Source organism: Canis lupus, chromosome 26 (genome assembly GCF_048164855.1).
Source record: "Canis lupus baileyi chromosome 26, mCanLup2.hap1, whole genome shotgun sequence".
Classification (NCBI taxonomy): domain Eukaryota; kingdom Metazoa; phylum Chordata; class Mammalia; order Carnivora; family Canidae; genus Canis; species Canis lupus.
In genome coordinates this window covers 20,839,115-20,850,122 of record NC_132863.1, presented here as the reverse complement: position 1 = coordinate 20,850,122, position 11,008 = coordinate 20,839,115, and positions in this window count along the sequence as shown.

Sequence of the window (11,008 nt, the reverse complement as noted above, 5' to 3'; positions counted from 1 at the left end):
TGAATAAATAAAGAAAATCTTTTAAAAAAAATGACATGAAAGGCCATTCAGTATTATTAGCCATTAGGGAAATGCAAATTAAAACCACGATGAGCTATCACTATATAGCAACAAAACCAGCTAACATTAAAAACCAGTGATGATGCCAAATGCTGGCACATACTCTCTTAACTTGCCGGAATAAATGTAAAATGTTACAGTCACTGTGGAAAATAGTTGGGCAGTTTCTTGAAAAAAGAAACAAGCCACTAAGATACAAGCAACGAGTTGCACTCCTGGGCGTTTACTCCAGGAAATGAAATTTATGTGCACACAAGCACCTGTGCATGGATGTTTAGCAGCTTTCTTTGTAGCAGCCTCAAACTGGAAACAGCTAATTCAACTGTGGTCCATCCATAGCATGGAATTCTACTCAGCAATAATAAGGAATGGGCTATGGATACCTGCAACTCCTGGAGGAGTCCCCATAGAATTATGCCAAGTAATAAAAGCCAGTTCCAACAGGTGACCTACTATATGATTTCCTTTCTGTGACATTCTTGAAATGACAAAAATTCTAGAAACAGAGAACAGATTCATGGTTGCCTAAGGTTAACGAAGACTGAGGATGAGAGTCAGTGTGGGTATAATGGGGCAAGGCAAGCATCTTTGTGATGGAATGTTGTCTCCCTTGACTGTACCAAGGGCAGTATCCTGGTTGGGACACTGTTACTATAGTTTTGCAAGCTGTTACCTTTGGGGCAAAGTAGCTAAAAAGTACCTGGGATCTTTCTGTTGTTTCTTATGACTGCATGTGAACTATTGTTATCTCCAAATAAAAGGTTTAATTTTAAAAATAGCTGATAGGGATGCCTGTGTGGCTCAGTCTGTTAAGCGTCTGCCTTTGGTTTGGGTCATGATCCTGGGGTCCTGGGATCAAGTCCCACATCGGGCTCCCTGCTCAGTGGGGAGTTTGCTTCTCCCCCTGCCCCTCACCCCACTAGTGCTCTCTCTCACACGTGTACTCTCTCTCTCTCTCAAATAAATAAAATCTTTTTAAAAAATTAACAATTGGGCAGCCCAGGTGGCTCAGCGGTTTGGCACCGCCTTCACCCCAGGGTGTGATCCTGGAGACCCAGGATCGAGTGCCACATCAGGTTCCCTGCATGGAACCTGCTTCTTCCTCTGCCTGTGTCTCTGCCTTTCTCTCTCTCTCTCTCTCTCTCTCTCTCAATCTGTCTCTCATGAATAAATAAATTTTTTAAAATCTTTTAAAAAATTAAAAATAACTGGCTTGTTTTATTGTGTAGTATATAATCCATTGTCAAGAATGTCACCCTGTGCTTAGGAAGGTGTGTTCTGTGGTTGTTGGGCAGGGTGCCCTGCAGATCTATTAGGCCAGCATATTGGTAGGAGCTGCTTTGAAGTCTTTGTCTGCTCAGAGATTATGTGTATTGACTGTTTTATTTGTTTGGGGTTTTTTTTTTCCTGTGGGGTAAAGGGAAGGTCATGCTTTCCTAGCTTGTGTGAGTGTGAGTGTATGAGTGTGTGTGTGTGTGTGCTGCATATTTTAAAATCTTTTACTGAAGACTAGAGATTTTACATCAGATATTGGTCCAACTCTGAATTCTGATCCCTCCCAGGAGGGGCAGCTGCTACTGCTGTTTCTTTGTGTGCTCATTTTGTTGGCCTGGATTAATTCTATGGAGTCTATTTCCCTTGCATTGTCTGGCAGCTGATCTTTCTATTCAGAGTTTGGGGGTTTTTTTTTTAATTCTTTTCCAGTCTGACTTCTTAGAGGTCACCCCTAGGTCAGTAGATGATTAGTCAGAGGTTGGGATGAAGCACCTTGAAGGCTTCCATCCTTTGCTGATGCATCAGTGGGTGGTTTCAGGAATGCATTCAAAGTTCAGGCAATTTACAAATACCCTCCACTCACCTTTTAAGTTCTATGTTCACAACACCTCACATTCAGCCAGGAAGGAATAGCTGGCAGGTGTTCTCTGTGGTTTCTTTTTTAGGTGCTTACAGTCTTGGGTATAACCTCAGCCTTCCAGACCACCAGGAATAAGTAGGATCTTATCAAGACCCCCTCTGGCTGCCTCCTACCCACATAGCTGTTGTTAAATTTCAGGCTGGTCTACCTGTCTGGTGCTTGCCACAACCAGTATGGAGGCCTTAGGCTAACTGTGACATTGGCCTTCCCAGGTAGTTTGCCATTGAAGTTGCTGTTGGGTTTGACATCACCCCTTGGCATGTAATATTCTGCACTTTTCTCTAATAAAGTCCAGCCCCTTCATCTGCAGAGCTTCAGTCCTCACAGCCTGCCTTGCCCTGGTAAGGACCTGGGAGTAGGGGACCAGCCCCTCTAAATGGGAGTCCATGGCATTTTAGCCATTTTAGCCATGGACTCCCATTGGTCTTACCGAGATTTGGTAGACTTTCTTTTTTTTGTTTGTTTGTGTGTTTTTGTGTTTGTTTGTTTGTTTTTGGTAGACTTTCTTAAATAAATGCTTCTCAATTTGTGTCTAACTTAACACATCCAAAATCGAATTCAAGTCCAAATCCAAATTCCCAATTCCTGCCACCTCCCACTGTAGATGGGAGCTCCCTCCTTATAGCCTTTTGGGTCAAAAACCTTGGAGATATTCTTTACGCCTGTTTTCCTCTCTCATCTCATGACATCCAATTGCAAATTCTGTCTTCCGCCTTCTTTTGAAGATGCCCAGAATCCATCTGCCTCTTGGCACCACCATAAAGCCCACTCGGATGCCAGCCACCACCATCTTTTGATTAGAATATTGTGGTATCCTCCCTCCTGGTCTCTCTGCTTCTGCTCCTGCTTCCCCCTCCTCTCCTCTCTCCTCTAGGCAACCAGGGGAGCCTTCCAAATGTAAGTCACATCATGTTATTCCTGTGTTCAAATCCCCTCCATGGGCTCCCCCTCTCACTCAGAGTGAAAGTCCTCCCAGGCACCCTTTCTGGCTTCTCCTATCATTCTCTTACTTACCCACTCCTCCAGAGGCAGAAGGAGTGTATCAGTCAGGATCTACCATGCAGTAACCTGTACGGGGAGATTCTTTAATATAAAGAATTATTGTGGGGCGCCCGGGGGGCAGAGTCAGTTAAGCAACTAACTCTTGATTTCTGCTCAGGTCATGATATCAGGGTGATGAGGTCAAGTCCTGCCACAGACTGCACTGGGCATGGAGCCTGCTCAAGATTCTTTCTCTCCCTCTGCCCCTCCCCAACCTTTCTTTTTCTAAAAAAAAAAATAAATAAATAAATAAATAAATAAAATATTAACTATAATGAGGATGGCAGTAATCGGGCATTAGCTAATAAGAAATAAAGAGCACTCCAAAGAATTTAGAAATTTTATATTTAATGGGCCGAAAGAGCCCCGGGAAGAGCCCACAGTTGACCCCCAACAAGGTGGAGGTCACGCTGGCTGGAGAAGACATGCTAAGCCTCAAACCGGCGGAGAAGTCGCTGTGTGCCTCACGACTGGAAGTTGCTGGAAGTCTGCCAGACACAAGGGAAAGCCGGTCAAGGTTTCTCCCCGGGGGCGCTCCTACAAAACTGCCGGGAGCCTGTGGGCCACGGCGTGCACCGCGGGAGCCCGGGCTGACAAAGCCATCTTCCGTGCAGAAGCTGCTGCTGCCGAGACACCCCGCCCCCACGCCCCGCCGGGCTGCGGGAGCTGCCCCCTCCTCCCGGGCCGGCAGCGCACCCCGCAGAAGCCGGCCGAGAGCACGCGGGAGGCGGCAGAGCAGCCCTCGCATCCTGCAGTGTCTCTCCGGCGCCCCCTGCCGACGAGCCGTAACATCGCGCCGCTGACCGGAAGGCAGGATTCGGAGCTGAGATGCGACACATTGATGATGACTCGCGCCGAGACCTTCTTGACGTTTTCTCAAAAAGAAAGAGCGCTCCCACCTCGGTGCCTTTGCAATTCTCATACCCCTACCTGGAATCCTTTGTGTCCATCCCCAACCACACCTGCCAGGCCTGCTCCCTCCCCACAGGCTTCTGCACAGACCGCCTCTGGCCGCCCTAACTAAATAGCGCCGCGCTCACAGCGCTTCCCATCCCCCTTCCTGATGTTCTCCCCTCCGTAGCACTGGCTACCGCTTGACATAATTCATTTACATGCATATTATTTACTGTCCATCTCCCCCATTCTAGAATAAAGTTCATCAAGTACAGGAATTCCATTTTGCTCATCCTTCTATCCAGCAGAGTTGAATAGAAGAGTGCCTAGTACACAGTAGGCGTGCAATAAATACTTATGCAATGAATGAATGAACGAATGAATGATAATAAATTAGATACAGAAAGAGAAGGGGAACGCCAGCCAGAGTCTTGTCACCGAGACACTACCGCGGTCAGCATAATAGTAAGTTTCTTTGAGATTTTCCCCAAGGAAAATTCCATTTCCATTTTTATAGGAGCTTAACGTACATACAGAAATATATTCATATCAAAAGTGTGCAGCCATGGAATGAGCACTGGGTGTTATATGCAATTGAGGAATCACTGAACTCTACCTCTGAAGCTAATAATACATTATATGTTAATTAATTGAATTTAAATAAAATTAAAATTTTTTTAAGTGTGCAGCTTGCTGAATTTTCACAAACCGAATCCACTCAGGTAACCGGCACCCAGAGAAAGAAATAGAATATTACCAGGGCAGCCCCGGTGGCTCCGTGGTTTAGCGCTGCCTTCAGCCCAGGGCATGATCCTGGAGACCTCGGATTGAATCCCACCTCTAGCTCCCTGCATGGAGCCTGCTTCTCCCTCTGCCTGTGTCTCTGCCTCTCTCTCTCTCTCTCTCTCTCTCTCTCTCTCTCTGTGCCTTTCATGAATAAATAAATAAAATCTTAAAAAAAAAAGAATATTACCAGCACCCTAGAAGTTCCCTTTGGGCCCCATCCCAGGGTAACCTAATCCTAAATTGTAGAAGCAAAGATTAATATTTGTGCTTTATATGAATGGAATTACACATATCTGTCACTTGACATTTTATACAGAAGATTCATCTATATTGTTGTGAGTTATTCTATTGTAGATCTTTCATATTCTTTGATGTGTAATATTCCACTGCGTGAGTATACTACAATTTATCTTTCTTATCTTTCAAACAATATACTACAATTTACCCATTTTCCTATTGATGGATATTTAGGTAGTTTCCAGTTTGGGCTATTACCAAGAGAGCTGCTATATACATTCTCATATATGTCTTTTTGTGAACAGATGCCAGTATTTCTGTTGGGTATACATCTAGGAGTGGAACTGCTGTATCATAGAACATGCATATGTTCAGCTTCACCAGCCAACCTCCCCATCCCACACCCCAGGGATATTCTCTTTCATTCATGTCAACTAACTTTCCCTGACATAACATGTGTGAAGAGCCCAGCCCTACACAAGGCCCTCAATATGAGGCATTCTGGAAATGAGTATGTTCTTTCTTTGACTCCATGCAAAGCACTGTAGCTGGTCCACTGGGATGAAACAGACAAGTAAGCCATATCATCAGTAAGAGTAGCCAAATCCTGTCACTATATAGATCTTACTCCTGAAAAAAAAAAAAAAGTCTAAGGTTATATTCAAAAGAAAAAACTCACTCTTTACAAGTTAGGATTGAAAGACTCAACAACAGTAATGATGGCAAATATTTCCTACTTCCTTTGTGCTAACCTTACTATGTATATAACGTCATCCCATCTTCAATGAGGACTGTTCTATCGCCCTGTAATACAAAGCCCAACTTTATTTTTTTATGTTTGACTGTGACAGTTGCAAGCCCCTGAGAAAGCCTGTGGGCTCCCTCCCCTGGCACCTGCAGTCCCTCTCAAGGGCCCCTCACCACAACCCCACCCCCTAAGCACAACAAAATGAGCCAGTCACCTCTCTCTGCTCTCTCAAGCCATTTTCAGACCTGCTCAGGAGCCTGTCTGCTCTGCCCCAAAAGCCACTCTGTGTCAATAATAAATCTCTTTATAGCCCTTTGATGTATATGTATGGTCATCAGTCCCAGCTATCCAACCAAATTTGGGGAGGGAGTCAATCCCTCCAACAGGACAACACCCGCATTTTATAGATGAAGAAAACAGAGCCTAGAAAAGTTACTTACCATCCATTCAGTCAACAACGTGTGCTGAATGCACAGAGCCATGGGAAAACAAGGTGGACAGATTTCCTGCCCTCCTTAGAGTGGGAGAAGTCAGTCAGAAAAAAAAAAACCACACAAATTGCTTTTGACTATATGAAAACATCACTACCCTCTCTTACAACTAAGTATTTACTAATTAAAACAAGGAGTTTTTTTTTAACTTACCAAATTGAACAATATCTGACAACGTAACAATACACGGAGTTACCAAGGATAAGAAATAGGCACCTGCCTACATTGTTATAAACAGTGCAAGATCATACAGTTGGAGGCTATTTATTTGGTGTATCTATCAACATTTCAAATGTCTCCCTCCTCTTCCTTAGTAATTCCACTTTTAGGAACTTATGCCCATATACAGAAGGATGGCGTCACAGCCAAAGAAGGGCAGCGCTTGACATTTCCATCTCCCCTTAAATAAAGTGTATTTTATTTCCATATGGGTCTTTGTAGAAAGAACAATACAGCAAATGAAGAATTAAAATCCAACCCACAATCCCAGCACCTACGCCAGGCGGGTCATACACCAGAGGCTCCCTTTCTCCTGACGGAGCCATGCTGCCTCCTGGTGGATTTTCTTGAGTACGTTCATTATTCACCATTTTTAATTTTTAAAATGTACTAAGTTTTTTAAACCAGGTAACATACTCACGTAGTCCATAGTTTGAAAGTACTAAATGGTATACAGTGGGAATTTCCTTCCGTTCCTGTGCCCCTCGAACTAGGTTCTTTTCCCTACAGGCAACCAAATTGGCCAATCCCTGTACACAGCCCTCCAGGGGTAGTGCACCCATATACCTGCATCCAGCAAATGAGAGCTTCTTTTCTACTGCCTGCCTTTGAATCATGAATCTCTCTCCTAAAAACTTATAAAATTCAAAGAAGTATTCATTATTGCCTAGTTGCAGTCATGAAAAATCAGAGATATGAATTCCCAAAATGAGAAGAATGACCAGGTCTCACACATCCACCTGCAATCATTATTAAGACTTATGTGGACAGCCCGGGTGGCTCAGCGGTTTAGCGCCACCTTCAGCCCAGGGCCTGATCCTGGGGACCCGGGATTGATTCCCATATCGGGCTCCCTGTGTGGAGCCTGCTTCTCCCTCTGCCTGTGTCTCTGCCTCTGTGTGTGTGTGTGTGTCTCTCATGAATAAAAAAAAAAAAAAAAGACTTATGTGATAACGTGGGGAAATGTCTATCACAAAAGTTCCTTTAAAAACAATACACAAAAGAGGAAAGTGATAAGAATAAAAACAAATGCTCCCCTACTCAGAAATAAAAATAACACAACAATGACATATCATTTTCAGCTGCCAAACTAGGAAAGTGTATTTCCTTTTAATGACTGTTATCAATTCTGAGGAGCATGTTGTAAAAAGTATAGCCATGTGTTTTGGAACAGGGTAAATCAATGTAAGTTTTAATGAAGTTAATGAAAACATTGGAAATCTTTGACTCAGAAATTCCTTTTTAATGACCTAAATATAGAATGATCTTTATGCAAAAATAGGATCATTACATTATTTGTTAGTGAAAAAGCTAAATGTCCAACTACAGAGACCTGGTTAATAGTGGTAGGTACAATATTCACTTAATGAAACACTAAAGTCATTATAATGTTTGCAAAGATTTGGTGTTTGTTTTTGATGTTAAAAGAAATAGAAAGTTGAGGATATAGAAAGATCACAAAACCCAACAAGTAGGCAAATGTTCAACATTGAATGGCCAGTGTGTTGGGAATCTGAGTATTTTTTCTTTAGTCATTCTCTAATGAGCATTTATAATAATATAATATTTTTGAAAGAAACAAGCAGAATACATAAACTGTGGAAGAGTATGCATGTGTGTCTGACCAAGCAGAATTTGTATTTAAACCCAAGCAAACCCGATATCTTATTCAATCCTCACAGCTTCAGACCAATTGACCTACTGAACTAATGTCACAGAGGCTTAATATGAAAACCGGTGAAGAGCCTAGAGGGAAGTCAAAATGCGCAATTCTCCACCCAAACCTCTTTCACCACCAGGGACATAGGAATTATCTTCAAGAGAAAATAGTTGGAATGCCCAGATGTCTGACTGCAGACTTTTCCTTTTGTTCTTTCTCCTTGTTTAGTCACTGGTTCCCAAATGCAAGTGTGCCTAGGATTTTTCTACATAGGGCTGCATATAGAGAACCATGTAGACCACACTTCAAGAGTCTCTATTTAGAGACTTTATTTACATGGATTTTCAAGAATGGTTTTGAGCAGCCGGTATTTTTACTTTGCTAATCACTAGGCAATGCGTGACTCTACATTTTTCCTTTGTTGAAGAAAATGTTCATTATTTGTGTGATAAAATAAGAGTTCATGCCTTTCAGCTCAGGCTAAGAGTACAAAACCCTTTGGGTCACCCAGGCATCTGGGAGGCTACCTGCTTAGCAGTTTGTTGTTGCTCAGGGCATAGGTTCCTGTGACATGGTCTGAGCCAGCCATTGATTCTTCTGCCAAAAGCTGCTGCCAAATTCACCTCCCTGACATCCTTACTCCTCCACCTTTTCCTCTGCTGAGATGTCCCTCCCATGACTAAAAGCCTTAGTAAACTCTTTACACGAAGAAACTATCTTTCCCTTTTCTTAATTCAGGTGAAATTCACTTAACATATAACTAACCACTTTACTTTTTTTTAATTTTTTTAAATTTATTTATGATAGTCACACACACACAGAGAGAGAGAGAGAGAGGCAGAGACACAAGCTGAGGGAGAAGCAGGCTCCATGCACCGGGAGCCCAACGTGGGATTCGATCCCGGGTCTCCAGGATCACGCCCTGGGCCAAAGGCAGGCGCCAAACCGCTGCGCCACCCAGTGATCCCTAACTAACCACTTTAATTTGACTATTAGAACTCAACTGTATTTAGTTGGATTCACCATGTTACACAATAACCAGCCAGCTATCTCTAGTTGTAAAACTTTTTCATCACCACATATCCACTAAGTAATCCATCTCCATTCCCCTTGGCCCCATCCACATGCCCCAGTAACTTCTAATCTGCTGTCCCTATGATCTTATCTATTCTGGACACTTCAAATAAAAGGAATCCTATAATGTGACCCTTTGTATCTGGCCTCTTTCACTTAGCACAATGTTTTCAAGGTTCATCCAAATGGCAGCATTTATCAATACTTCATTTCTTTTATGGCTGAATAATATTTTATTGAATGTACTATCCCTCAGTTTATCCATTCATCTACTGGTGGACAGCTGAGTTATTCCCACTGAGTGGCTATTATGATTAATGTACTATAAACATTCACATATAAGTTTCTGTGTAGACATAGATTTTCATTTCTCTTCGAGTATATACTTAGGAGTGGAATTGGAATGCCTGGCTGGCTCAGTGGTTGAGCGTCTGCCTTGGGCTCAGGGCGTGTGATCCCAGGGTCTTAGGATCAAGTCCCACATCGGGCTCCCTGCATGGAGCTTGCCTCTCCCTCTGCCTGTGTCTCTGCCTCTCTCATGAATAAATAAAATCTAAAAAAAAAAAAAAAAAAAAAAAAAAGGACTTAGGAGTGGAATTGCTGGATCATATGGTATTTCTATGTTTAACTTTTTGATGAACCGCCAAATGGTTTTCCATTCTGGCTGCACCATTTTATATTCTTGCCAGCAGCGTACAAGGGGTCCTATTTCCCCACATCTTCGCCAGCAGTTGTTATCCCCCACTCTGTGCCCTTTTTTCCATGAAAGCTATCCTAGTGGGTATGAAATGGTATCTCGTTCTGGTTTTAATTTGCATCTCTTTAGTAATCAGTGATGCTGACCATATTTTTAATGTGCTTGTTATCTATTTGTAGATCTTGTTTGAAGAAATGTCTGTTCCATTCCTTTGCTTTTAAATTGAGCTTTTTGCTATTGAGTTATAAAAGTTCCTTATATAGTCTGGATATTAAATCCAAATCAGATATAGGATTTGCAAATATTTTCTCCCATTTTGTAGGTTGCTTTCGCACATTCTTGATATCTTGATGCACAAATTGTTTTGTTTTGCCTGCATTTTTGGTGTCAAATATAAGAATCCATCACCAGACCTCAGGTCAGGATTCACCTGTTTGCTTCTGGTAGGTTTATAGTTTTAGCTCTTATATTTATATGATTGATCCATTCTGAGTTAATGAGTGACATACAGAGTAAGGCAGAGGTCCAGCTTCAGTCTCCTGCGTTAGTTATCCAATGGTCCCAGCACTGTTTGCTGAACTTATTTCAATAAAAAGGTTTTAGCACTTCCCAAAAAATCAGTTAGCTGTATAAACAAGGCTTTATCTCCAGATTCTCAATTCTATTCCGTTGGTCTGTATGTCTATACCACACTGCCTACTGAAACTACTTGTACTAGGTTTTGAAATCAGGAAGTGTGAAACATCCAACTTTGAACGTTTTACAAGATTGGTTTTGCTAATTGGGCCTCTAATGGCTTCTTAGGAATTTGAAGATCCACTCGTTTCTGGAAAAAAGAAAAAAGCCATTGGGGATCCTGGGTGGCTCGGCGGTTTAGCGCCTGCCTTAGGCCCAGGGCATGATCCTGGAGTCCTGGGATCGAGCCCCACGTTAGGCTCCCTGCATGGAACCTGCTTCTCCTTCTGCCTGTATCTCTGCTATTCTGTGTCTCTCATGAATAAATAAATATTAAAAGAAAAAGATAGCCATTGGAATTTTGACAGAGATTACACTCAATCTATAAATGCTTTGGAGAGTATTGCCATTTTAACAATATTGTCTTCAATCCCATAAATAGGAGTGGTCTTTCATTTAGATTTTCTCTCAAGATGTTTAGTTTCAGTGTACAAATCTTTCACCTTGGTTA